We start from the raw sequence: 27014 nt of genomic DNA, 5'->3' as shown, positions 1-27014 counted from the left end.
ATATCTCACCCTCCTGATACCAAGAGCTTTACTTCATTTTCTCACTTATTTTCCCAGAGGTGCAGAGGGGCTACAGACAGGAACCCCAAAAACCACCTCTGCTGCAGGCTGAACCAGCCTTGCTTTCTCAGTTTGTCCTCACAGGGTAAGTGCTCCAGTCCCTGACCATCTTGCTGGCCCTCTTCCAAATCCACCCTAGTTTATTATGTCTTTCCTGTATTGGGAAGCACAAAATTGGATGCAGTACTGTAGAGGCAGAATGTAGAAGGAATGTTGTGTAAAGGGAGAGGATTACTTTGCTCCATCTCTTCTAGGGAATCTTGGTGTTCCTCTTTGCTGCCAAGGCACACTGCTGGCCCCTGCTCACTCTGTCTGCCAACACACATCTTGCCAGCAGTGCTGGTCTCCTCTGTCAAGCCTGGCTGGCACAATTGCAAGGAGCTCTTCCTTCGCGGGTGAAGGACCCTGCACTTGTCCTGTTGCCTCAGTAAGCCTTTAGTTTGTGCTAAATTCCAGGGTGTTTATAAAACACACCTGCATGACTCAGAAAGAAATCCTCACCCTAACTGGAGAGTCTGGGTAGAAATATTCAATAAGGAACTAAAGCCTATTACAGTGTTTAGAGAAAGAGAAGAACATTTTCAGTGAGCTGGGCATGTATCTTTCAATTAGCAGAGCAAATTTTTCTCTTTCAGTTATCGTCTCTCTCAGAACAAAATCTATGGGCCAGTCAATATATTCAAAGAAAAAAAAAATCAATCTTAGAAACATAGAAGCATATAATATGCTGAGTTGAAAGGGACCTGCACAGTACAGTTCTCAAATGAGATAATTTTTTTGTTCTGTGATTTATTTAAAAACATTATGCTAATACTTCCTGCATAACAGACAACTACATTGGATTATGCACACTCCAAATCTAGGGATTGTCTGCAATCACATCCAAGAAATCAGATCTTGCAAAAAACCCAGGACAAACCCACATGAGCATCTTTCCTTCTGTTGTAGGAGTCACCATTGACTCTCTAGGAGAAGAGAATGTTGCCTGAAGACCCCACAGTAGCCTTCCAGTATCTGAAAGGGGCCTACAAGGAAGCTGGAGGAGGACACTTCATCAGGAACTGTAGTGATAGGACAAGGGGAAATGGCTTTAAACTGAAAAGCTGCAGGTTTAGATTAGATGTTAGGAAGAAACTCTTTAGTAAGACACTTTAGGAAGGTAGTTAGACACTGGAAGGCACTGGAGCAGATTTCTCAGAGAAGTTGTGGATGTCCCAACTCTGGATGTGTCAAGGCCAGGCTTAATGGAATTTTAAGCACCATGGTCTAGTGAAAGGTGTCCCAGCCCATGGCAGGGTTGTTGGAATTAGGTGATCTTTAAGATCCCTTCACACACAACCATTCTATGATTCCATGATTCTATGACTCCCAATTGTTATGCCTAAAATGCTAAAAAATGACTAAAAAGGCCTAAAATGCTTTTTTGAGGTGTAAATTCAATTCTGTGATGGATGCATGGTTTCCTTATTAGCAGGCTGAAATTGTTCTCAGACTAGCAGGTATGTTATGATAATGTGAACTTCTCCCAGAAAATTCCTCTTTGTCCCTTCATGTCCACAATTCTGCTGAGATTTGGAAGTTTAAATATACTGAATTGTCTAGTTGGTTAATCTATTTTTGTCATGCTCATCACCATGCTTTGAACGTGCTTGATTACCAAAGCTTTATTTTGTTTCACCATCATATGATAGGGAGAAAACAAGTTATTTCTTATTATCCAAGCTTTAATCTTCAAAGAGGATGGTAAAACAAACTGACTGCCTGTTGCCCATCATCCCAAAGAATGAGCACTATATAATGGTACTTCAGCTCTCACACCTTTGTGCAGTTTAATTATAATTATATTACTGGAACCCACACAAATGCATTCTAACCTGCCCAAGGCAACAAAAGCTTTAATCTTCAATTATTACTTCCTGTGCTTGTTGCCTTCATGTTTCTTCTTCAGAGTACATTGGATCATCCTGTATGAAATTAATCTCTTGAAGAAGATAAATGACCTTTTACTTTCTAGTTAAAATATGTTCCTTTTCTATTCATAAACGTCTTATTTTAAAGAGGTATATTTTTATAGAATGGCCACAAGGCTTGACCATTTTCAAATAGCTGCCTTTTACACAGACATGTTGGATTGGATGTGCTTTCACTGGCCTCCTCTGAGTAAGAAATTGGAGAATTTGCATTCCCTTCTAACCTAAATGATTCTGTGGCTAGCCTGCACATCCTTGTTGTAGGAGATATCATTGTGTTTTCAACTTCAAGAGAAATAATAAATCTTTGTTATATTACAGGAATAATTTTGATTATGAAATCTCTAGATCAACTCATTGTTAAATTTTTAATTCCCGAAGTCCTCAAGAGTCTCTCAAGACTTCCAAAAAATATTGGAAAACATTTGAAACAGGAAATACAAAAAATTATCCCAGGAGCTGCCATTTCTTTTTTGGCTTAATGTTTTCAAATTATCACTTCAGATTTAGAAGTTATTTCTTCTGACTGATAAAAAAAGTGTATGTAAGGATACAAACCTTCAAATTTGTTTGGGGAATATTTAACTTCTCATTTGTTTCATGTGGTTTTTTTTTTAATCCAGGATCGAGTGATTATGGAAAAAACCCAACACCTTGCCATAGATTTTTTTTATGCTGTTGTTAATCAGCAGTATTATTATTAACAGTTCCAAAAGCTAAGGACCTAAGTGAGAACTACTGCTGCTCTTATTCTGGAAGTTACAGAAATCCAAAAGCTATTATGAACAGGATTTTTTTGTTAATAAAAATGGCTTTATGAAAATAAAAAACAAAAACAAACAAAAAAAAGATTTCTAGTCTCTGTGGCTAGTTTCCGGGAACAAACAGATTTTTAAATTTTGATTTAAAATGCAAGAGAAAGATAAAGCATTAATATTTAATGTTAGTGGGTTAAATCTGTGCTAACCTTAGTAGGGAGTGACCTATAAGTTCAAAAGTTATTATAACAAAAGTAAAGAAATTTTTTCATTATTTGTCCTGGAGAATGTCCCTTTCATCTTTCCTCATCTCTCCCTCAACTAGGAGACAGAATAGGATTCTGAATAGATATAGCAGATCATAAGGTAAATGTTTTCCTACAAAAAATTCCTGCAATTTTTTTTTCTTCTTGTATTGTATGGTTTCTTTAGCATATTCCTATTAAGCTTTAAAAATTTAGCATTGATTTTATAATTTTAAAACTTGTTTAACAACCAAGTATTTCCTAATGATCTACTTTGCCAAAAAAATATGTCAGAAAGGAAATTAAAAGTACTAAAACCTATGCTGGCAGTGCCATAGCAGTTGGGAAAATCATATCTAAATTGTTATAAAACAGAGCTGGTCACTGTTTGAATTATAACATGTTGCATGGCTTTAGAGCAGGTTGCAATAGCATGATTTCAACATACGTTATGCATATGGCAAGAGGAATCGAGCAGCATTTTATAGCTCCAGGCTTACATTAAACACTAGGGGCTCAATTCATTTGCACAGACACAAGTGTTAGTTCCACTTATGAGATTCTGGGATATCTCACCCAGGGCCTTGAGGAGACCCATGTCCTCCTCTTGCAGCAGTTGGAAGGATGTGAGGGTGTACAAGGCCATGCCCAGTGGTACTGCCTGCCTCTCTGGGGGTAACTGCATGTGGCTGTGCTGGCTCTCAGTCTATTCCCTGCAGGGTCTTCTCTCTAAGACATCATTGATGTACCAGGTGTGCATGGAGCTGGCAGATCCATGGGAAATATGTGTCATTCTGTAGCAGCAGTTAGGAAGCGAGTGAAGTATTGCAGAGTAGCTGAAAAGGCACTAAATTACCGTATCTGAACAGCTGGATGCTGCCTCAACTGCACGTGCAGACAAATAAAACCTAGTCATTAACTCAAACTGTTCTCTAATGGAGAGAAAACTGTGTATTCTCATTGATTATACCTCTGTCTTAACTTAGGATTGCCATAAACTAATTTTGTTTCTGAGAATTCAGAGGATTTTTGACAATGACTTTATGCAATATAGAATTAAAAATTAACAGCAACAGAAATTCACCTGGTTTATTTCCATGTCTCCTAAGCAGACACACCTGCACCTAAACTCCTCCTAATGGACATTTGCTCTAAAAATTTAAATGATAGAAATGCCATAGGATATCTATTCTATTAAAAAGCTTAATCTCTCCTGCCACAATTTAGAGCATTACTTATGCTATTCAGAGCAAATTAAAAAAAAAAAAAACAAACAAAAAAACCCAGAATATTTTTTCATTTCTTCTTTGAAACTGTAGTCTAAATATTTGAAATAATTCATAATACATGGCATCTTCCAGGTGTTTTATTTTCTTCATCTGGTCATACTTTTTAATGAAGCAAAGTGGATACTGCACGAAATATTTTCTTCCCTGCTAACCTATCCAACTAAAAAAAGACGTTTTATGATGGTGATGGTGAGCACTGAATAGAGACCATCTACATTTGAGGAACACCTCTTTCTCTGTCTTCGTTTTTGAGGAACATTCACTGAGATTAAATTCTGAGACCTTCAAACTTTTCACAGCAATAATTTGTAGTGATCTGGGCCTGGCTTGTCTGAGAGACCATCTTTTCCTTCAGGTAATAATGACACAGTAGTGTGTTTTCAGGTTTATGCCTTGCCTGTGATTTTACAAGGACTGGAAGGTTTTTGTTTGAAACTGCTGGTTGTGAAGGTGCTCTGAGCAGTGAGGGAGCAGCAGACTGAAGCACAAGACCTTTCTAAATGCTAAGTAGCTCATCAGCAATTTGCTAGGTTTAACCCAACTCTCTTCAGCGTACATAAAAGTTAACTAAATTTGCCTATACTCTTGTTGAGTTGCCTATACTGCTGTTGAACAAAAAGTAAATTAGGAATTTAATAAAAATACCTTTCCAGTTAAATAAAGAACTTCCAGTGTACCACCTACAAAAGCACATAGCAGCAGGGGAGCTTGAAAGTCAAATGCTAATGCATTTTATCACGTCCTGCAGAAAGTTCTTCTCTGAGTTTACCTGGTGGCAGGAACAAGAACTTCGGCATGGGTGAGTCTCAGTAATGTATCATAGCTTCATCTGGACAGGGTCTGGATCAGACACTCAGGAATGGAATGGAGCTTCCTTGGCTGGGGGACATGCACTGTTCAAACCAACCAGCTGCCTGCTGTTCCATGCCCAAACCCAAGGAAACCATTTTGAAGAAGTCTACACAAACCTTTAAAAGTTACTTTTTTTCCTTCATTCTTTCTTGCTTTTTCAGTCCCTGGAGATTAATGTAGAGAGTAGAAGACAAGAATATTAGAATATCACTGTAGGACAAACTGGGGGGGATCTTGGCTGCAGGGGTATGTCTGTCACTGCTGTTAAAGTGCAGATTTCGTCACGACTAAACATGATGGGTTTGGGAATACAGCGTTACTTTAACAGCTGAAGTGTGGTTAGTGATCGGATAAAGTATTGAATTAATTTGGTGAGCCTGGAATATATAAATCACAAGGAAAAGAGACACTTAAAAATAGTTTGTCAAATTATGGATGAAGATCAGATGAAAGAAATAAAAAATAGAAACAGAACAGCCTTTGGGACGTCAGTGGGATCCATCAAAGTCTAATCATTATACAGCTCTGGCATTTTGCTTCAGTGTAGAGGGTCCCCCAAGCACTTCTGGTTGGTGGCTTGCTGAGTAAATGTCAGTTTAATGCGGTTTTCCTGTTTTCGTAGAAAACTCCTGTAGGGTCTCCTACCAGCTAACCAGTTAGATTATGTCCCCACTGCCTCTAGTCAAGCATAAATGTTAGTTCTAAAAGTAGCTGCTTTCTTACCTTGTTTCTATTTCACTCAGTGACATCAGGTTTTTTAGGCATCAAAGGTCCAAGATCAGCTATTTTTGAACAGTGAGCTAGTGGTGTTTTTGATGCTTCCTGCAAACCACATCCTTGGGTGCACGTCACTGAATTTGACACGCACACCATTATGACAATCAAAATTATTCTACATAGTTGATGTAGTCCAGTGAACACACAGGACATAGGCTCAGCTCTGCTCTTTTGTCATAAGCACCAACAAATAGAAAAGCTTGTGTGTGTTCTTGTGTTACATATGGTATGGGGAGAGAGACACTTGTCACTTTTCTATTTGCAGGGTATCTGATCGTGCTTGCATGCTATATCTCTTCTATTTAAACATGCTTCACACAAAATAGGGAGAAAATATTTTTGTGAGTATTACTTAATTTAGAAAAACATCATCACCTTATAATGAAAGTAATGCAGTTCATTATTCTGTTCTAAGCCCTGTAAGCATCCACAGTAAGTTACAGTGTGCCATACAAACAACATAATCCCTGTATCAGCAGGACATTGCAGTTTAAATGCATACTGAGCAGGCAGAGTATAGTGGTCTTTCCTTGTATATCTCTTTCATAGACACTTAATTACCAATATATGTATTATATAAAAAAATATGTATAGAAGAATTAATGGCATTAAAGATGGGCAAAACTAGGGGAGAGGGCTCATTTACTGACCTTCTGTTATAATTGCCATTTAATTCAAGGTCAGAGTGGAAACTTTTTCATGGGGCTGAGCAGCCTTCTCTGAGATAGAGCACTAAGAGTGGAGAGAGTTTCAGTAATGCTGCCAGATTTGGTAGTTTACAGCCTAGCCTCTTTCATGTTTTTGACTTTTTTTTAAGAAGTCCCTTGCTAAGGCAAGGTGCAGTCATGGCCATGCTTTGACCCACCTGACTTCTCTGTGTAACTCCCTGTCAGGCACTGGGAAAGGCTGGACTGCAAACCAAAGACTGTGTCCATCTGTGAGTCACAGTGGGAGCAGAAGCTCTGCATTTAGACAAATACCAGTTTAGGAGTTTGTGTTTTTATAGGCCATCAGCCCAAAGAGTTCTGCTAGTAGTGAACAGAAGCACAGGTGAAGCTGCCATAAAATCTCTCTGCCAAAGAATGAATCTGTGATAAAGTGACAGAGCAGCCATGTTTAAATTTGCAGTCTAATATATCACCTGCAGATATAATTTTCTTAGTGTAAGGGAGTAAATTTTTAAACGATGAGAAAGCATCATTACTTTGAATAACTTTGATTTAGTTACAGTCAGTTTCTCATAATGTTTTTATGCTGGATTTCTGTACATAAAATATAAATGAAAGCAGCTATTAAGATTCCGCCTTTTTACTGCATTATAAGGTGCTGCTATTTTCAAATAATCGTCCCTTAATGCATCACATACTTCATTTTCATTAAATAAACATTTAAAACATGTAAAAATCATATTCATTAGTATTTTTATAAATATAAACTGATGGACGTGCCTCTCTATGAATACATACTTTATCTCCTGTTTTATGGAAAGAATTAGTTATAATAAGTGAGGGGGTTATCATTTTTTATATTTCTTCTTCTCTTTTAATCACAGAATCACTAGGTTGGAAGAGAACTTCTAGATCGTCAGGTCCATAATAATCTTCCATATACATTAAAGCAAATAAAAGACACTTAGTATTTGTCCCATTCTCTCTGTTTCCTCTTGGCTCTAGGGCTCCAGCTCCAGAGAGCTGAGAAGCTGCAATTGTCTATAGAAACTATATTTATTACCACACTGCACTGCATAGTCCACATATAGCTTTGTTTTCTATCCATCCTCTGCATTATTTTTTTTCTTTATGGTACTAGAACTCATTAAACCCAGGCTTCTTGCAGCTTCTAAGACTCTGCAGAATGTGCCATTGATAGCATGCTGCCCCTGGGTCTGAGCCAGATGCTCGTGTAGTTGCTGGAAAGGCAATGGGAGTTGAATGAAACCCCTCCATAATAATTTTCTGGCCAATGAGCCCATTGATTATCAAATGTCTTTCACAAAGAATCACAGAATCCTGTGACTGAATGGCTGACGTGGGAAGGGACCTGTGTTGATTTTCCAGCACAAGCCTCTGCTCAAGCAGGGTCATCTACACCAGATTGCCCATGGATGTGTACAGCCAGGGTTCAAATATCTTCAATGAAAGGGTCTCCACAACCTCTCTGGACATCACATGGAAGGGTGGAAGTAGTCTCATTTTGCCTTTACTCTTTTTAAAAGTGAGGTCTATCCCTTCTGCTTTGGGAAGTCCTGGAGCAGACTGTGGATGCAGTGTGTGAATTAGGGGAATTCTAGTAAAACAGTAGTTGTACTGGGATGTGGCTCAGCAGGGAGGAGCAGATCTGTACTCAGTGCATCCCTCTGTTTACTTCCCTAGCATGGGGTGAAAGCTCCTGGGACACACAGCAGCTCTCTAGTGAACTTGGTGTCATTGAAAAGCAGAAAATTGTAAAGAGATGTGGAAAACCCCAACAGCAGCCTCTGCTAAGTCCTTGTTCAAGAATATTTAGTAGGTGCTCCTAGTACCTTTGTGGACCAAGAGTGAAAAAGCAACACTTGTATTTGGCACTAGGACAGGATTTCCTAGAAAAGTTTAAACAAATAAGGAAATGTGCCTGAGGTCTATCAGTGACACAGACAAATAAAGTGCTTGATTTCCATTTACTTGAAAAACTAAATATTTTTTCAGCTATTGTAGGTAGCCAAATGGTGAAGAAATACAATGTAAATGGATTAAAGACAAGTTCACTAATGCAAAAAGAATTAGAAATTACAAATGTTCTGGTTTATTTTGTTCTTTCCATAGTACCAATTCTTTCAGACTTTTGGGAAGCTTAATTACTAAGTAAAAAAAACCAATATAATGAATATATTTAACAGTGGAATAAATCAGAGACTGAATTTTGTCTGCTTCTGAATAATTATGTGATCTGATTCATATGTGTATTTTCATGCACTCTTTTCCTAATACACCTATTCAAAGTACCATGATGTCCTAAAATAATAACAAGATAATTCTGTGATCACATCTGCCAGGGAGTTAAAAACCCAATTGCAGTCTGGGCTTCACAGATTGCTTGCAAGGAATTTCCCAGTAATTACAAAGTGATGGACCATCGTGGGGACTGGGAAAGCTTCAGTTCACGAGTTGTCCATTAAAATAACAGAGAATGCATTCTTCAGGGTGGTTTGGAGTTACAAAACTTTGTTGGTTAGAAACTAAACATGATGAGAATGTTTTTTATAGCCATAGATATGGGTCTGGTTGGTAAATTTTTGTTTAAATCGATAGCAACCTGAGGAAAAATGAGTTTCAGTAGACAGCAGTTATGGCTTGGGTGTGAAAGGAAAACACTTGGGTTCACCGTGTGTGTGCATGTGACCAATTAATCACTTCCTCTGAATTCCCCCTAAGTTCTTTCCACAATGTTTTCAAGGACAGCAGACTTTACTCTGGCAGATCGTGCTTTTTGGTTTGGGTTTGGTTTTATTTTGGTTCTTCACTTAACCCTATAATTGTACAATCTTCTTTTTCCACTTCAAATTTATTTCAATTGTGTTTATGAGATTCTTGAAGCTTATGGGTTTTTTTCCAATTCTGGGGACAGAGAGACACTTACCTAAATCTCTCTGAAATGAGAACAGTGGCTCTCAATGGAAGAGTGACTGGGAATTAGAATAGGAGATTAAAAGCCCCAGGCTCTAAGATTACTTGTTTTCTAATTTTCACTAGGCTTTTAGTCACTTCTCTATATTCCAATTTTTCCATCAAGTGAATACTTATTCCATTAACCATTAAAATAAATACACTTCCTCCTATCAGGGCAATGGTTATAATAAATGAGCCATGTCTAGTTCTTACAGCTATTTTCCTTTGCATAATCATAATTTCTTATATTTGTGTGAATGAATATGTAGTAATAAAAATCTCTCATATTTTGTTCTATTGAAATCTGCAAAAAACAAGAAATGCACAAACAGTTGTTTCTGACCCCACTCAAAATGCTTACAAAATATTCGTTATGGAAAAGTTTCAAACTCTGAAAAAAACCAAATTTTTCCATTTCATAGAAACATTTTAGAAATTACTTTGTTTTGAAAGCTGTTGTATTCACACAAAAATAAGGATGACTCTGCATGGAACACCTATGATGTAGAAATAATTTCTTCTCACTATTAGGAACATCTTTGTAACGACCTATGTAGCTTTCCTTCTGTTATCCCTCTTGAGCTCTTCTCTTGTGTATTGATTGCTGACTGATTAGCATGCTGCTTCTCATGCTCCTGAGCAAATCTAAATCTTCATTTCTATTTCTTCAGCCGGGTGTTTCTCAGAAATGTTTCTGTATGCCTTGTTATGGTTTGTTGGAGGTTTTTAAAGTTAATGGACAAGATCTGATGCTTATACCTTCCCTCTTTTTACAGATTCAGTACTGACATTGAGAGAAGATTCAAACCCCAGAAGCTGTCACAGAGTTGTGTTTGGAACTGATGTGTCCTGAATGTTCAGTGTAATTCCCTCTGGTTAAGGTTAGTGGTGAACCCCAGTTTTCATGATCTACTTCTGCTTTATGTTTGAACATTGTAATTTTTAAAAAGTCTTTCAGGCTTTTCAATGTTAAAGAAATCAAATATGAAGATAGACACTAAACATGAAAGAATTTAAGATTTCTGTTCAGCACTAGTCTCTGAAATTGAGGAAAAAGGACATAAAGGAGGAAACTTCTCATTCCTGCTCTGTTTTCCGTTGTCCATAATCTATTAGTGTGTCTACAAACCTCCCCAGGAAAGTGGTCACAGCACCAAGCCTGACAGAGTTCAGAAGTTTGGTGTGATCCATGTGGTGTCCTGTGCTGATCCAGGAGTTGGACTCAATGACCCTGATGGGTCCCTTCCAATTCAGTGTATCTTATGACTATATGATTCCAAGTCCAGACTATAAATCTGCATCAAATATCCGTTGCTCAAGTCCACAGGACTCTATAACAGTTTCTACTGCAAAAGGAAATAAAACAGAGTTGCATCCTTGTGCAGATTTGTTGAATTGATTTTTATTTCCATGCACAGATCCCAAGTGGCCCTGTCATGAATCTGTAACACTTAATTTGACTGCAGAAGTCAGCCATCTGTATCAAATGTCTGCTCTGGGTCAGTCTTAAGTGGAGAATGAATATTCAGCAAGCAGTGAAATCCACTGTAGTATGATAGAAATACTTTCTGTATATAAACATTGTCTATCTGAAGTAACTAAGTACTAAATGTCTGTTCTATTTTTGCAGCACTCATTCTTTGAGAAAAATGGGAAAATTTAATTTAGTTGTAATAATTTCATTATATTTTTAATCTTTTTACTACAAAGAGAGGGATATGAAAAAGAATCCTTAGCATGTTAGTAAGCTTGATTATTCAGTTAATACGTCTGTTAATGACCAATTGTGAGAGACAGTATTAAATTTACAAAGACCAGACAAAGATATTCACATTCCTTTTTTGTTTTTTATACTTTAAAGGGAATATTTGCTTGTTAACACAGAATTAGACAGACATTAATGATCAATTAATTATCAAGAGATTGATAAGTGATTGATTATTGATTAATTATCAAGTGATGACAACAACACAGTGTTTTTTTGATTATTTGCTTGTTTTGATTTTTCTATTATTTATTTAGGAAAACCATCTCACTTTATCTTCTTCTGTTTCTCCTGTAAGCAGAGCATCTTTCATTTGACTGTATTTAAAAATTAGAGAGCTAATTTGAGCAATTCCTTTAGTTGAAGCTTAAGCTATATATCTAGCCAACCCTCTTTAAAAAAAAGAATGTTAGATTGCTTAAGGACTAAATTCATACCATAATGGATTCAAAGTCAAGTAGGATACATCTTTTTTTCAATAAGCATGTGTCTCTTCTTAGACAATAGAAGTAGTCTCAATGGCTTACCTCAGTACTTAACTTTTATGTGGCTAAAATTAGGAAAAAGAAGCCCACTCTAAGATTCTGTCCATCATCCGGGATTTTGGATTATATCCCTGTCTTTTTTACTATTTTAATTTTTCCCATCTCTCATTTCTTGGACTCTTTTTCTCTCCCTGCTTTGTAGGGCTCAATCTTCTTAATCTCTCTGCTATTTTTCATAAAACCTGCAGCTGAAGGATGAGACTTTGGCTTTTAGTATTAGCCATTGAAGAAATCCAGTAACACCTCAAATAATAGTTTATATCTTAAAACCTAAATTTACCTGATTTTTGAAATTGGAAGCTTGAAAATGTTTCTCCAGAAAATGTTCAGTAGCCTAACTTGGTCTCCTGTTTCAAATAAACTTGTCTAGAGGGTGTGTTTTGCTCACATATATAGTTGCAAAGTAACTGTTGATTTCTTTAGTTGCTAAAAGTGAACATTTAGTTATAATGAGGTAAAGGAATTATGTATATTAAAATTTATCATATACTGTACCGTATGAGTAATGTTTCATTTGAGATTGACTGATTTTATTATGATGTGATGAATAACACTGGTCTATTTTAGTTACATATTTCTGCTCTTAATTGTATGTGGTTAAGTCATTCGCCTTACGTATTTTTTCTTTGTGTTTGGTTTTTTGTTTAATTTTGTTTTCTTTTTAATTATGATTTCTTTATTTTTATTAATTTATTTCATAAACATGCAGAAAGTCTTTAGAGTGAGATTTGATGAAATTTAGGACTGATGGTAAAGATCCTTCTTCCTTTCTAATTTTCTATCTAATTTTCAATAAGCTAAAGAGGTTACAAAAACTTAGAGAGGGAGAAAGAGGAGAAATTGACACAGCTGTATTTTCCTCATTACTGAGATCCATCTTGATTAAAAGTGCTTTGTAAAAAGCTGGTAAAAGTTGCATAAATATTTGCCTGCTTTTGAGAGCCAATGCTGTCAAGACAGACAGGTACTCTTTTACATCTGGCTGTCTCTTTTCTTGCTTTTATTTGGCACTGCTCGCATTGAAACTGGACAGTACAATGTTGCTCATGTTTTCTTTGAAACCCCCGTGTACATGGTCTTTTCATGCTGCTTACAGGGACTGCTTGAGCTGATGAGAGCATTTATCTGCAAGAGAGGGCAGCCAGCTTTCTGGTAAGGCTGCTGACAGAAGGAATTGATTTCATAATTACAGCTAAATGGCACCTCCCTGGCAACAGACACGTTGAGTCACATCTGCTATGCATGTACCTCTAGGCTGTTCTCTTGGAAACTGTCCTGTATGGGATCTGCTTGCCTCTCAAAACCAGGAACAGAAATGGCCTTTTTGAAGAGCTTAATTCAGCCAGGTTTTCCAGCTACTAAATATTTACAGCACCTTTTGCGCCACTTATTTCTCACGGTTTCCAGATATTCTGTCTTAAGGTAGTGTCTTTGCTTTATCCCCTAGGCTGAACAGGATGGCATAAACCAATATAAACTCCACTATGTAAATAAATTTACAAGAACCCTATGCAGCTTCCCATACAGCTTTGTGATTAACTTGAGATAAGTGATTTCTCCAAACTTTTTGAAACAATATTCTGTGATCAAGATACCGCCTCTACAAGGTAAAGGCAATAGCTGCTTTCAAAATTTGATGTGTACAGGCACATAAAAAAGGCAGTAATTAGCCAGCCAACAAGATTGAAGCAGCAATTAGCTAAGGAGAATCCTATGAGCTGACCTGAACAGGCAAATCAACCTTCACATGTGTCTCCTACATGAAAGGAGAAATCACAGAAATTTTGTCACTTAACATGATTCCTCCTCTAGATAGGAGATAATTAATCATCCTCTTGCCCTTTATTAGGTAGATGGAGCTGTGATTGAAATTATATGCTCATTAGAGCAATCAGACCTCAAAAAACAGTTGACTTAACAAATTACGTAGATCAATTCATAGCTTTACTTTTCAGTAACAAAATGACACGTAGTGTAAGAAATTGCAGAGTAATTAGCACCTGTATTTTCTTTCCCTTCACTCAGTAATTCCACTTTTTTGTCTTGTCTCTGTTTTCTTCATATAATGAAGGTTCTCTGATCTGCCTAAATAAATCTGTCAAATTCTTTCATATTAAGATTTGAAAAAAAGTATGTTAAAATATTTTTTCCCAAGAGTACAAATAGTGATAACACAGGAAAAGAAAAAAACCACCAAAAACCAGAAGACATAGCCCTCTAGAATTTTTATTGATGAACAATAAAAAGTGACTTCATTTATTAAAAGGTAGATTCCAAGTGGTGAGGGAAATTATTTGGTGGTTTAAAAACAGCAGTGCAGAATTTCCTGTTATTCATATATTATTTCCTCTTTCCTTCAAATGTAATATTAGTTAAATGATAGCTCGTTTTTTCATTATGTTCAGGAAATATGATTCAACATTTCTGCAATGTTTCTTGCAAATGGAAGTAACTACACTTCTAGAAATTATGGTGTTCAATATTAATCCCTGTAGATAGCATTTCACTTGTAAAAGTAAACATGAATGTAAATGGAAAATACTTCCAGTTGATTAGACAAAATGTGAAATCAAAAGTACTTCCAAATAGTGCTATGACTGCTTCAACAGAACATTTGAGAATAATGAAAAATAATTTGCTGTGAAAAAAACAGGAGCTTATATTGATGTTAAGTACAACACAATCCCTAGAATATTATTCCATTTTTTTGTTGAGATCAGTCATTTGTTGACAAAATCGTGTCTTTGAAATAGTATTTAGACATTGAAAGATGAAAAAAAATGTAATTTTGACTAGTAAGCCTCACTGTTTAAAATATGTTCTTTATTTCTGCTTTGACTTTGATAACCTCAGAACAGGTCCAGTGAAAGCAAGTTGCTTAGGGCTCCATTCAGCTGAGTCTGGTCTGAATATCTTCAAGCCAGTTCTGAGCTTATCCAAGGACAGAGAATCCACAGCTCCACTGGGCAACCTGTTCCAGGGCTTGATCATGCCCAAAGCTTCATGGTGTCCAAGACCTCATCAAAACATTTTGAAAATATTCTATTAACAGTTATCTCAGATTATTCGAGAAACATTTATTACACTCAGAATAAATGTGAACAATATTCTATATGCTATAGATGATTTTTCAGAGATCAGAAATCTTTTTCATTGCAATCTTAGGATACCACCATTCCATGAATAGTAAAGAGACACCTGTGTTACAAAAATCCTTAAAGACAAAATTTGTTTTTGAAAAGAATAGACTGAGCTAAACATATTTTAGTTGAGAGTCATCATGAACCTTATATAACTTAATATAAAATTACTTTGGTGTGAATTTTCAAAGCGTTTATGCTGCCTTCCCAGGATTAATTAAAATCACTCTCAATGCATACATAAACATATCTCTGTAAAATGATCAATACCAGGATGCCCTATTAGGCATTATAAAATGGAAATCCTTTCTCTGCATAACCTATATATGGTTTTGTGAAAAACAAAACAAACCTTTCATAAAAGGTCAAGAACTTGGAAAGTAGAAGAAAAGAACAGAGTTGGAACTATTAATCAAATTATACCTACAAATCAAGGCAAGATCTGGAGACAAAAATTTTCCTTTATATTTTTCTCCTCAGTGTCTTTTACCACAAAAAAAGGGTGTATAAATGCTACTCAGACAGACAGTGCTGCTTAATATAGCACAAGTTCCTGAGAGAAAGAAGGTAAATATAAAGTTTATCTTTTTGAGAGGCAGGGAAGAGACTGGAAATCATGGACCAGTAATCTAATTTCAGTTTATGCAATAATAGCAATATGAAAGGATACATTTTTGTAAACATCCCAAAAATAGAGTGAGAATGAGTACCAATTAATATAAATTTGCCAAGAACATATCATAGCCTCTGGATTTCCTTCTCTGTTGATAGGAAGCTCTGAATATGCAGAATAGTATATACTGTATGTCTTGACCTCACCACTGCCTTTTGCTTTGTGTGACATTTTCATAAAATGAAGATCTTCATGAAATTGCTATGAGGCAGATACATGTTTAGGAAACCCTGTTTAGCAGTCAGTAATGGTTCTTTGTTTTCTAGCATTACGTATTGAGCAGTGTTCTGCAGAGATCAGTCTTGTGCCCGGTTCTTATCAATGTTCTCATTAGTGACTTGAGTCATTGAGTAGGTAGTCAATGATTAAATAGTGTAGTGTGCTTATTAAATTTCCAATGACATCAAGCTGTGAGGGTCTGTAAACATATATGAGGACAGACTTTAAAAGATCTTGACAAATTAGGAAAATAATTTAAATAAATTGGATGCAATTCAGTAACAAGAAATGCAGAACACTAAGTTTAAATGACAAAAAATTTCAAGATAAGTCATAATACATGAAACAGTAATTTTGCAGATTAGAATCTGAGGCAGATTGAGTTGATTTTTTTCCTTAACATGAGATATCCAAAATGTTCCAGATATCCACGTCTGATGTAATTTTTTTATTATCCCTTTAGAAATTGGGAAGAAATACCTTTTCATGGAACCTTACTTGTTCTAAAAATCTGCTTAAGATTCCCTAGAAATGTATATATGTCTCCAACAATTATCAAAGAAGCCCAGATCAGAAGCTCAGATGTAGATGCCCATGCCATAGAAAGACAAAAATATATTAAGTGTTAGAGACAGATAATTTTCTCTTAAACCAAATGAAAGAAAGCCCTCTTTATTTGAAGCGACTGTAAAGGATTCAAAGTTAGTGAAAGAACAGGAAGTCCTATATGTAGGTTTACCAGACATAATGAGGGCACACCACTGGCTCCTACAATTCATTATCCAGCTCCTCTCTGCCTACTCCTGGCCAAAATCATACTACCAAAATATCAGTATTCAGGAAAAAGTATTGGAAGTGCAGATGTTCTAAACATTATGAGTCAGCACAAGTCAATGCAATGTTGGTGCCACACATCTGAAGTATGGCCCAATACACCAAAGCACTTCATACTTCTCCATCTAGATCCTATGGCTGGCTGCTAGAAATCACTGTGGCTACTCAGGTCCCTGGAGCCATACAAGTGTCCATCCTGGCTACTGGCTTTCACAAAATTTCTTGAAAGGCCTATCCAAATACTGTCAATAAGCAGCAAGAGCCCAGCTGCTTGAAGAGCTGAGCCCAGAGTTTATTCAAAATGTGTTCAGTTCTTGTTCTGATCCACAGAATTATTTCAATTACCCTCCCCCAAGACCTAATGGGTTATCATAACGAGCAAGAGCTAGTGATAGCTGTGTGCCAGAGACTTTGTACATGTTATTCACAAATACTAACCAGGTGTTCAACAATTTACTGAGAGATATGGATGATCTTCCTGGTTAGTGTCAAGATTTTGGGGTCACTTGCATTGGTTAATGGACCATGGATTTGTAAACTGACAAACCTAGAAGTAGAAAACCTGGGAATAGCTGATGAAGCACTAAGTGCCTCTAGCTACCCATTACATGTAAGCAGGCTGATTTCAGTTGACTGAAAATGCTTGTCTTTTTCTGTGGAAGAGCTTTGTAGGAAGAATGTGACAGCCATTTCTGGCTCCATACAGGTAGATTTTATTTTTAACATAATTTCAAAGGAATTTTTTTGGAACTTAGAGAAATCTTTATACAGAGTCCTAGGACTCACAGTATTGTTTAGTACCCAGAAGTCCCAGTGACAGTATGTTTCTCACAAAAGTTTTAGTCTCCACTCTTTCATCCAGAATAAAATTGGGAATGTGTTACAGCTACAACTGAAATGTCCACATCTTCCGTGTTTCTTTCCGCAGTATCAGAGGAGTTAGACAGATAGAATCTGTCAGCAGGAGATTGCACATGCTATTTAGTCCCAGCAATAAATTTTTTTAAAAAAGAAAATGCAGACTGAACCAAAATGAACAGTAAAAGCAGCAAACATCACAGGATTTCTTTCTTTAATCTGTTAGTATTTAGCTTGTGAGGATTTGAGCTTGCTCTAAGCAGTCATATGGACCATATAAGTCAAGGCTGATACCTGCTGTCACTGTCTGCGTCAATCAAGTGACAGTGTTATTTCCATCGAATTTATTAGAGTTGTGTGTCCCTGGACACTGGCTCTGAGAGCTGAACAGCCAGGAGCCTAAACCAGGAGAAGTTCAGTGACATTTGGATGAGAATGATTCAGTGCCTGTTTCTTATTGAGGAAGGGGATAGGAACAAATAGGTTTATGCATGCAAGGAGCTCTGTGCTCAAGGTCTGTAAACAACGCGAGTCACTATTTCATAAGTGCTCTGTGACACTTTTGTTATGAACTGGACAGCACAAGGTTGTCCATAAATCAATAGACATAGATGAGGATAAATATACATCTCAGAGATGTGTTGTGACCAGCAATAAGCACAAAGGCTTGTGCCCTGTCGTAGCCAAAGCAGGTCTTGGCCTGCCACTGTGCCACTGGTTTCTTCTTTTTGTCCTTCCTCTTCCTCATGTCCTAACACCTCTTGGGACCTGGTCCCTGTCACTTTGCATGTCTTTTCTTCGCTCTCCAGTTGCAGTTCTCATGCCTCTTATGCCCCGTCAGCCCACAGCTAAGTAATGATATTGCCCTTCTGCTCAGACTTTTCTTGATGGACTTGTTTTCTTCCCTAGAGTGGATTTTCACCTTTTAACCCTCACTCTTTCACAGTTTCTTGGAAATAGTTTGTTAGAGCTTGAGAGCATGATAAAGTGGTGGAAGCATGGATTTTGCTGACCTCAGTAAGGATTGCTGAAAGAGTTTTGGCAAATGATCTTTGTAAATTATAAAGCTCCTTTGAAAATATATATATAAACTGCCAGTAGAATACATCTTGACAGACGTCTTTTCATCTCAAAGAAAAATTTTCATTTTGATAGCATCCAGCTGTTCTATTCTAAGTTTGACTTTTTATGCCCACAAGCCCAAATAAAAATCAGAACTGCTTTCCAGAAGGAAAAGGGGAAGTATTTTACATAACGAGTTCAATGCCAAACAGTGGATTGCCATGAACACCTGGGCAGCTTTAGGTCACAAAATCAAACTTTAGGGCACAAAAACTAAAGAAAGCACAACACTAGTAAAAGAGCATGTGAAACACCCATAGAGGTGAATAAATCTTCACTCTTCCTGCCTCAAAATGGTAATTTACTGCATTGCTATCTGAGCAAAGCTGTCTAGACCATGGAAATTTTTATGCATACGGAGAATCTCTGAATGGGACATAAGCAAGCTCTTAATCTGCCCAGGTTATATCCTGACAGGCTGAAAGGATATAAAATCAGCAAGTCTTCTTTGCTATGTACTTTCCTCTTTGGAAGTATTTGCATTTGTATTTTTGTATGAAGAACAGTGTCTGTAGAGCTCTTTTGTAGCTGTTCTTTGCACTGAAAAACATATTTAAAAACTTCCTTTGTATCTGGCTGTTATCTAATGACATCCATCCTGTGAAGTCTAACTGCCCAATTTCTGTGTGCAACCCTTATTTTCTCATTGTCCTAGGGTGACTTTATGATGATTGTATCCCCAGTTGAGAGGTTCCATTATTTAATATTGTTCATTTTTCCATGTTTGTGAGTACTTTGCTTGTTAAATAAACAGTCTTTTTCACTTCTCTTGAAGGAGGTTTATGTCTCCCAAACTGGTGGGGGGAGGGGCTGCTTGAATTTTCTTTCTAGAGGGACCCCATTTGGAGGTTCCCCCCCAGATTTGCCCTAAACCAGGATAATCATGCATCTCCAGCCTTATTCCCCCATCTCTCTGTGGAGCATTATTTCATGCAACCTTAGGTCTCAGTATTATAAGTAAAATGTACTTTGATTCCTCAGTGAGGATCCTCTCCTGCATCACAGCCACTTATTCTAGCATAATATTCTCTACTGTTTTGCACAGATGCAGCATAAATATGCCCTCAGAAGAGAACCATTACAGCTCAGGCCCTTGATCTCAGATCCTCATTATGCAGTCCACCCTCTAATTCACTTGAGGACTTCCTTGATGTTAATTTGCATAATACTTCATTTTGTTAGATGAATACACAGTGCATTTCCTATCAAGAAACAGAAGCATATACGTGAAACAAGCTTTTCTGTGGAAAGAACCTTCTTTAAATAAGAATATGAACTTGCTAACCAAAGGCTAAGTTAAAATTAGGTCTGTTTCTCTGTGGGAGCAAGCATCTTGCTGATTAGGATATAAAAAAATCTCATTTTTGTTGAAATTTGGATACATAATAAGATGAGAAAATTTTAAGTGTCTGACACTTGAACACACTCTCCAGACTTTTGGAAAATTATCCTCAACATTAAAATATGTTTTTTCAAGGGTCCTAAAATATCTCTCTTTGAAAAAGGAACAAATATTTATTCCAAAGCTTAATGAAGGGTGTTTAATTGATGGAGTAAAACCGCCCTGCTTCTTATTGACTGAAAGGGTTCTTCCATGAGTCCTTCATAAGATATGACAAAGCCTTCACAGCCTGCCTCCCAAGTGAAAAGCTGTAGATATGGACCTCTTATCTTTGTTTATCTAATTGTTAAACTATGACATTAAGAAATAGCCTAATTTTTTTATCACCAGAGCTTTCAGAATGACCTTAAATATATAATACTGTTAGACTGCATGACTATACTGTATTTAGTGCTCACATTGCCAATATGGAGGTTGATAGATTTTTTTTATACTTTCAGTCTTAATATGAAAACACATATTGTACTCACACTGAAAAAAAGAAATATCAATGTATATTTGCATCATTTGTAAGGGACATAATGAAAGCTAATATTTTGTTATATATTTCATATGTCCTAGCATAGCCTAGTTTATAGAAAACATGCTATGATTTTTTTCCTAAAATCCCCTTCCTTGAGACTCGCGGCTGTTGGCAACTGGCTGGCAATAATTTTACACTGATATTACATAAAATCAGCTGCTATCATCAGCGTACCAAGTGCTTATTTGAACTTCTAGTTCTGATTTCTCATTGTACTTTCTCAATGTACTTCTCAAGTACACTGACTTTACATAGCAGTGTGTGGTGTATTCTGGTATGCACTGACAAACTTGCCCACCTTTGCGAGTTGGGACTGAGGAGCTGCACCCCTCCATCCCCGAGCTGCTCACTCCTTCTTGACACACTTTTTAAGAAATGTCTTTATCTGAGTTCAGTTGGGGACACATTTTTCAATATAAAGATGTAGCCATTTAGACGTGGACTAGCTATTTCACTGAAAAAAATCCATCTTATAAACATTAAATAGCCACATTTCCATGTCAGGCTTTCTTTGCTCACAGTGGATTACGAAACGAAGAGGTCTGAGATATATCAACACTTCACATTGGATTAAATGTTGTTACAGGAACTAATAAACTCGGATTTCTCTCAACTTGTCATTTTCCCTTTTGTCCTATTTTTTTTCCTACCTCATTCACTTAGCAGCCCTTGTACACTTGTCTCTTTCCGCTGTGAATTGCGTCAGTCAGCGCCTTGGTGCGCACTGAGATGCTGGGCAGAGGTCTCTGAGGGAATGGTGCTCCCGCCTCCAAGTGAGAAGAGCAAAAGAAGCTCTGCATCACAACTCCGCTGCACCCCAAGACAGAGAAAAAACAACGTGCATTTTCTAATAGCCATGAACAGGTGATATGGATGATTTCACAGGCCTCTCTCCTCTTAGCTTGTGGGTTGGATATGAAGAGGCTTTTTCTTTGTTTTGTTCTGCACACAGCACAGTGGCTCTGTAGAGAGCAAGCATTTTCTTTGGAAAGATTTTAAGCAGTGCAGCCAGAAGCTTGTCATCTATCTTTAATACTACAAGGATATGACATTAATCAATTTCCAGTAAATCTCTGTTTCATGTCTGAGCATGCAGGTTTTATTCTTCCTGGTAGTTGTTCTAATTGCCCTGCTAAATGCAGCAAATCTGTACCTCTGGGAGCAGTAACACTCCAACACTCTTTCCACATCTCTGAAATCAGTCAGTGGTTGAACATACTAACTTCTGATGGCCAGATACTCATTTTCTCAGTGTTTTCAGCCTGCCTTCTTAAGGAAACCACGTATAAGTGAAAACATTGTTTCACCGGCAATCAGCCCCCCTCTTTCCCTTGTAACTTCTAAATATACTCTTTGGGCATTTTCAGCTATACTTGACAATGCCTAGATAACTCATAGCTATTTAATTCCTTTGAGTTTTGTGAAAGTAGATGGCTGTAACTCAATTTTATCCCTTCTGTCTGACTTCCTCTCTGCAAAGAAAGAGAAGCCCTAAAGCCAGACAGTAACTCATACAAGACAACCAGTCAACCCCCATCACAGTGAATTTTGCCTACGCCCATCTAGTAGATCAAATATGGACAGAAAATTCAGGAGTCTGTGGGTGGTTTGAGAAAGCCACCGAAGGGCTTTCTCGAAGCCCTCTCGATCGAAGGGGAAAAGTTTTCAGTGAGGGCTGCAAAAATTTTTAGAACACAGAGAAAATTGAATGTGCTTGTGAAAAGACAAGGCTAGAGCTTGAACAGGTAGAGAAATTCCAGGAACACTGCAGAGACTTAAGGCTAATACACTTATTCCAGTGGAAGACATGCAACACATTAGTACGTTGGAGGAAGAAAACGTGGACTAGAGGAGGCACCTACATCCCTAAGTTAATTGCTTTATTGGTCCTGCAGCTTACAAAACTATGAATACCTGTTTTTGTTTACTGCAGTGTAAAAGATTTGAAACAGCTCCAAGAAGGTATTTTGCAGAATCCAGTACAAGTGATTTTTATCTTCTGCAATGGAAATTTGTGTCACTTTTTATAGATCAGAAAGTTTCCTAAGCTGAAAAGTCAAATGCTTTTTTTTTTTGCTCTTGCATCATCCTGGAAGTGAAGGTTGGATTATTTTCTGTGTTCTGTCAGAAAAAAATAACAAATTTAGCACCTAGAGCTATCTGAGCATATCACTCCTAAATTAATCTGCATTCAGGTTGCTTTCCTTCACTTCTGTTGGCATATTTACCTTTCAGACTGAAAATAAAACACTCATTTGAGTTCTGACCAGTGAAATGATCATTCTAATGAACCAATTTTAAAAATTCCCTGGTCCTTTGAAAACACAAGTGACGTAATAAATTTAAATGTCAAGCTATTCTTTTTGTCTTAGTACTTGTTATGTTCCTTTTAATTTCTCTAGTTTCTGCAGTTTTATTTAGGAGAGAGAGGTACTTTCTTAATTTTGCATTACTGTCATAAGCTTGATTGAGGACTGTGAAGAGTTAATTGAAGACTCAAAACAGTAACTTAAGGGCCTTTACAGATGCCTGTATTTAGTCACTGAAACTCTTCTTCTGAACTGCATAGTTATGAAATCTTGCTTTTGATTTACAATTGAAACAGTATCCATTAGTTTGGGGGTTTCTTCAGTAATCCCTTCCCCAAACAGCACACAGTAAAGCCTTCATTCTTTTTAAAATTAAAAATTACCTCTTATTGGGAGTTTTTTCATCCTGATTTATTTATTAAATTTGTTCATGTTTAAAAAGAAAATACACTAAATCAATATTTAGTGGTTTTATTTACTATATTTATCAATATTTATGCAAAACCATGATTTTTCATCTTTAATCCAAAATCTTCCCTAATATCAACACAGGATTTTCACATAATTTTTATTCATCCAGAGGTATGTCTTTTGATAGACTACATTAAGAAAAATCATCATAATTTTTTAAACTAATATCTATTGCAATTTTCTCTCTCAAACATCATTAAATCCAGAGATAATGTTAGTCTATCCTTCTTCCTTATGTTCCATTTATAAGTGGAACAACATAAATGTATCATATGTATCCATTTATAAGTGGAATAACATAAATGTATCATTTTAGGATATTGTCACACATGCTGCAAAGTTCATGGCTTATAAGGAGAGATAAAAAGGGACCACTTTTCACAAGCTTAATTTCCAAGTTGTTCTAAGTTGTGTCCCATTTTCCTGCTTGCCACCAATGGCTGCTATTTTGTGCTATTCAGGTTACCTCTATAAGAAATCTTTCTGTACTGTGAGCAATCAATTCAAATCCAGCAGTAGAAAGTAGAAGAGTGGGAAATCCAAAATCTACCCTGCTCCTCTTCCAGGGCTTCCAGAAGCCATCCTTCTTGGAGTCCAAAAAGAAAAAAGGGATTTAAAAAGCCCCATATAGTTTATTTTTTAGTCTTAGTCTTAAGGAAGGTGGGTCTTTGTGTAAGCTGTTGCTGCCTTCTTGAATTTGCTTTCTAGTGGTTCCCTTTGTCCATGCCAGTGTTCCAGGCATAGCTGCTCTCTGTGGGCTGGTGAGCCAGAAGCTGGGCAAGCGGTGTTCTCACCCATGGGCACTATCCTGAAGACCCCAAACACAAGGAGGAAGGCAGGGAAAAGAGTCCTTTGACATTCCCAAGGAGACAACCAGCAAGGAAGTGAAATGGAGTCTGTGCCAGCCAGGGTCTCCAGCCCTGGGAATGGTGCCAGAGAATGGACAGGAGACAAGGGCAGATCACACATGTCCAAGGAGTACTGCCACAAGATTCCTCACCTGGGGTGTGAGGCCAAGGCCCATCCAGCAGCCAGGGCCAGAGGCAGGGCTGGAGACCCGACAGCTTTCAGCTAGGCTGAAATTTTGAAATTTGCTGATGAGTTTGTCTCATCAGCAAGGCCATTAATTAAAAGCATTGGTGGGTGTTTGCTGCCCAAGGGATACTCTCAGTAACCAGCTGTCAGCTGGTTTTGTGCTGCTGATCACCACCCTGGAGAGCAGCTCACTTTCCACCCACTTCATAGTCCATGTCTTCAGCCCCTATCTCACCAGTGTGGATGTAGGAACACAGTGGGTGAGGCCTGGATAAAGTCACAGTGAGTAGCTTTCCATGCCACCTCCACCAACACAGCCCTGCCAGTACAGAGGGCAATCTCTTCATGACAGAAACTGCCACAAGATTGCAAAACAGCTTAATCTTTTTTTTGGTCTGACCAGCATTTCACTAGGAGCTGCATCAGGGCTTTGACTAAGGAAACACTTGTCTTGTGCTACCTCTACTGGAAACTTCTTTTTTCTGGTAACACAGTGGTGTTTTTCCTTCATATCAGACACCTGCTTTACAGAAAATGGTTGTATTATACACTTAATATGCTGCACAAACAATATCAAGGTTGCCTTCTCCAGGTTTTTCAGGTCATCAGCTTTCAGTTATTGTCAGTAATTTCCTGAGGTTATTGTCTTGAAAATCCTCTTCAAGAACCAGTTATGATAGTCACTGACTTCTCTTTGTTGTATAAAATGCAGAAAAACAATATTATGACTGTATTTTCATACATAGTTCACTACCACTACAAATACTAATTTTATTTTATTTATAGTTTCCCCTTCCCAGGTTAATTAACTTTGGGATGTTATATGATTTCTACTGCCTCTTTTCAGGACTGAAAATCCTATCAAGAGAAAAAAAGCTGAAGAAGGAGCACTTTACTTGCATGAGCTCTCACATGAAAATGTCAGAGCACAGTTTTGTGTAGGAAACCTTCTGTGTGAGCTTCTGCAAATCAAGTGATAACACTGATATTCATAAAAGAGTCATGCTAGAAATGATGTACTCATGTCAGAGTTCTGGGCTTGAACATTTCTAATTCAAATAACCACATTATAAAGCCTATTAAGTGGTTCAAACAAGTTGACATACTACCCATATTCTGCAACCATTTAAAAATTGTTATGCTTGTGTCTCAAATGAACCATTTTCAGTTGATTTCCTTTGCCTTCCCTTGCCTTCCTATCCCTTCCTTTCTCCAGATGGTTGATTTTGTCTCTCTGCTAGTGGATCCTTGTGATGTGCTCATAACATGTTTTGTGACATGTTCTAATGAAGTCTAAAGTGTGGAACAGCCATCAGAGCTACCTACTGGGATCACCCAAAGAGCTAACATGAAGTTTTGAACCAGAAAAGACCTTTTTGTCAGTTATATTTTGATGTCCCTGCAGCCACATGAAACATGGGGAATCTCAAAAGACTCAAAACTGCAAAAATAGAGTGAAAAAATAAATTTTGAGAATTTAATTGTTTAGATGATGATAGAGGAGTTTGCATTTTGAAAGAAATAAATGCTTTAAATATTTTTATTCTATTACTTTCATTTTTTTTTCTGATTCTTCTCATGTGGGTAAAGGTTAACTTTTTTATTTCAAATAAATAGCTAAAGTCAAACATTTTAACCTGAGGTCACAAAGGCCATCTAGTCAGATGTCTTTTCAGCTTACTTTCAGTTTCAAGTATTTTGGCCTGGAGGCCAAAATATGAGTCTAATTAAGAAATTCTGTTTGGGAATTGTTTCTTTCATAGTTAGATTGGAAAATAAATTAAATTTATTACTTTTGCTATTTTCTCATTTACTTCAGAAGTACCTCAATCACTATTCTAAGCTCATCTCCAATCACTTTTCAAGCACTAGCTGAACAATTAATATTGATCTGTTTTGGTGATCATTTAAATATTCTACATACTACTAGAATCCAAATCTGATTTTAATAGTACTTCCATGAAGCTGACAAAGAGTTAACATGAAATAAGATTAAATTAGTGTTATTTGCTCTTTAATAGTCAGTAGAATGTAAATCTGAATCTAAGATTGTTCCAGCTTTCTTTCCATAATATATATTTGTATTCATATAATAAATCTTGTTTAAATATCAGGTTCTAGCCACAGTTTTAAAGACTACTGAGCTAAAAACTTAAAAAAAAGTAAATTATAAGCTTAGGGAGTTGGGGATTTTGGTGCCATTTTAGCACTCACAGAGACTGAGAGTAGGTGGATTGAGTACTATCTCAAATTATTATTATTATTAATCATTATCATTATCATTATCATTATCATTATCATTATCATCATAATAATCATAATCAGAGATTTATCTGATTATGCACGCATGATTTTCTGGTACTGCAGATACTTTTTCCTCCTCTTTAGTAGCCCTATGTTATTTAAGGAATTTTTCTAAATTCACCTTTAGCTAACGAAAATACATTCATTGTGTTACATCTTATTAAAACTTACACTGGACTTCCTGCTGTATCTAGTTCTATGAGTTAATCCAAAAATAAG

The 27014-nt window shown here is 36.9% G+C and overlaps 1 protein-coding gene across 1 annotated transcript in view; it reads left to right on the top strand.

The window, feature by feature from the left end:
* FBXO5 (F-box protein 5) overlaps positions 1 to 27014 on the top strand; it is a 72379-nt gene that overhangs the window by 24076 nt on the left and 21289 nt on the right. Inside the window, exon 7 of the transcript XR_015283262.1 lies at positions 10372 to 10476. The gene's annotated coding sequence lies outside the window, so the exon portion shown is untranslated. The remainder of the gene's footprint in view (positions 1 to 10371; positions 10477 to 27014) is intronic.

The sequence above is a fragment of the Cyanistes caeruleus genome, chromosome 2 (genome assembly GCF_971803275.1).
Source record: "Cyanistes caeruleus chromosome 2, bCyaCae1.hap1.1, whole genome shotgun sequence".
NCBI classification, from domain to species: domain Eukaryota; kingdom Metazoa; phylum Chordata; class Aves; order Passeriformes; family Paridae; genus Cyanistes; species Cyanistes caeruleus.
The sequence above is the reverse complement of the archived record's forward strand: the minus strand, read 5'-3'. Positions and strand labels throughout refer to the sequence as shown.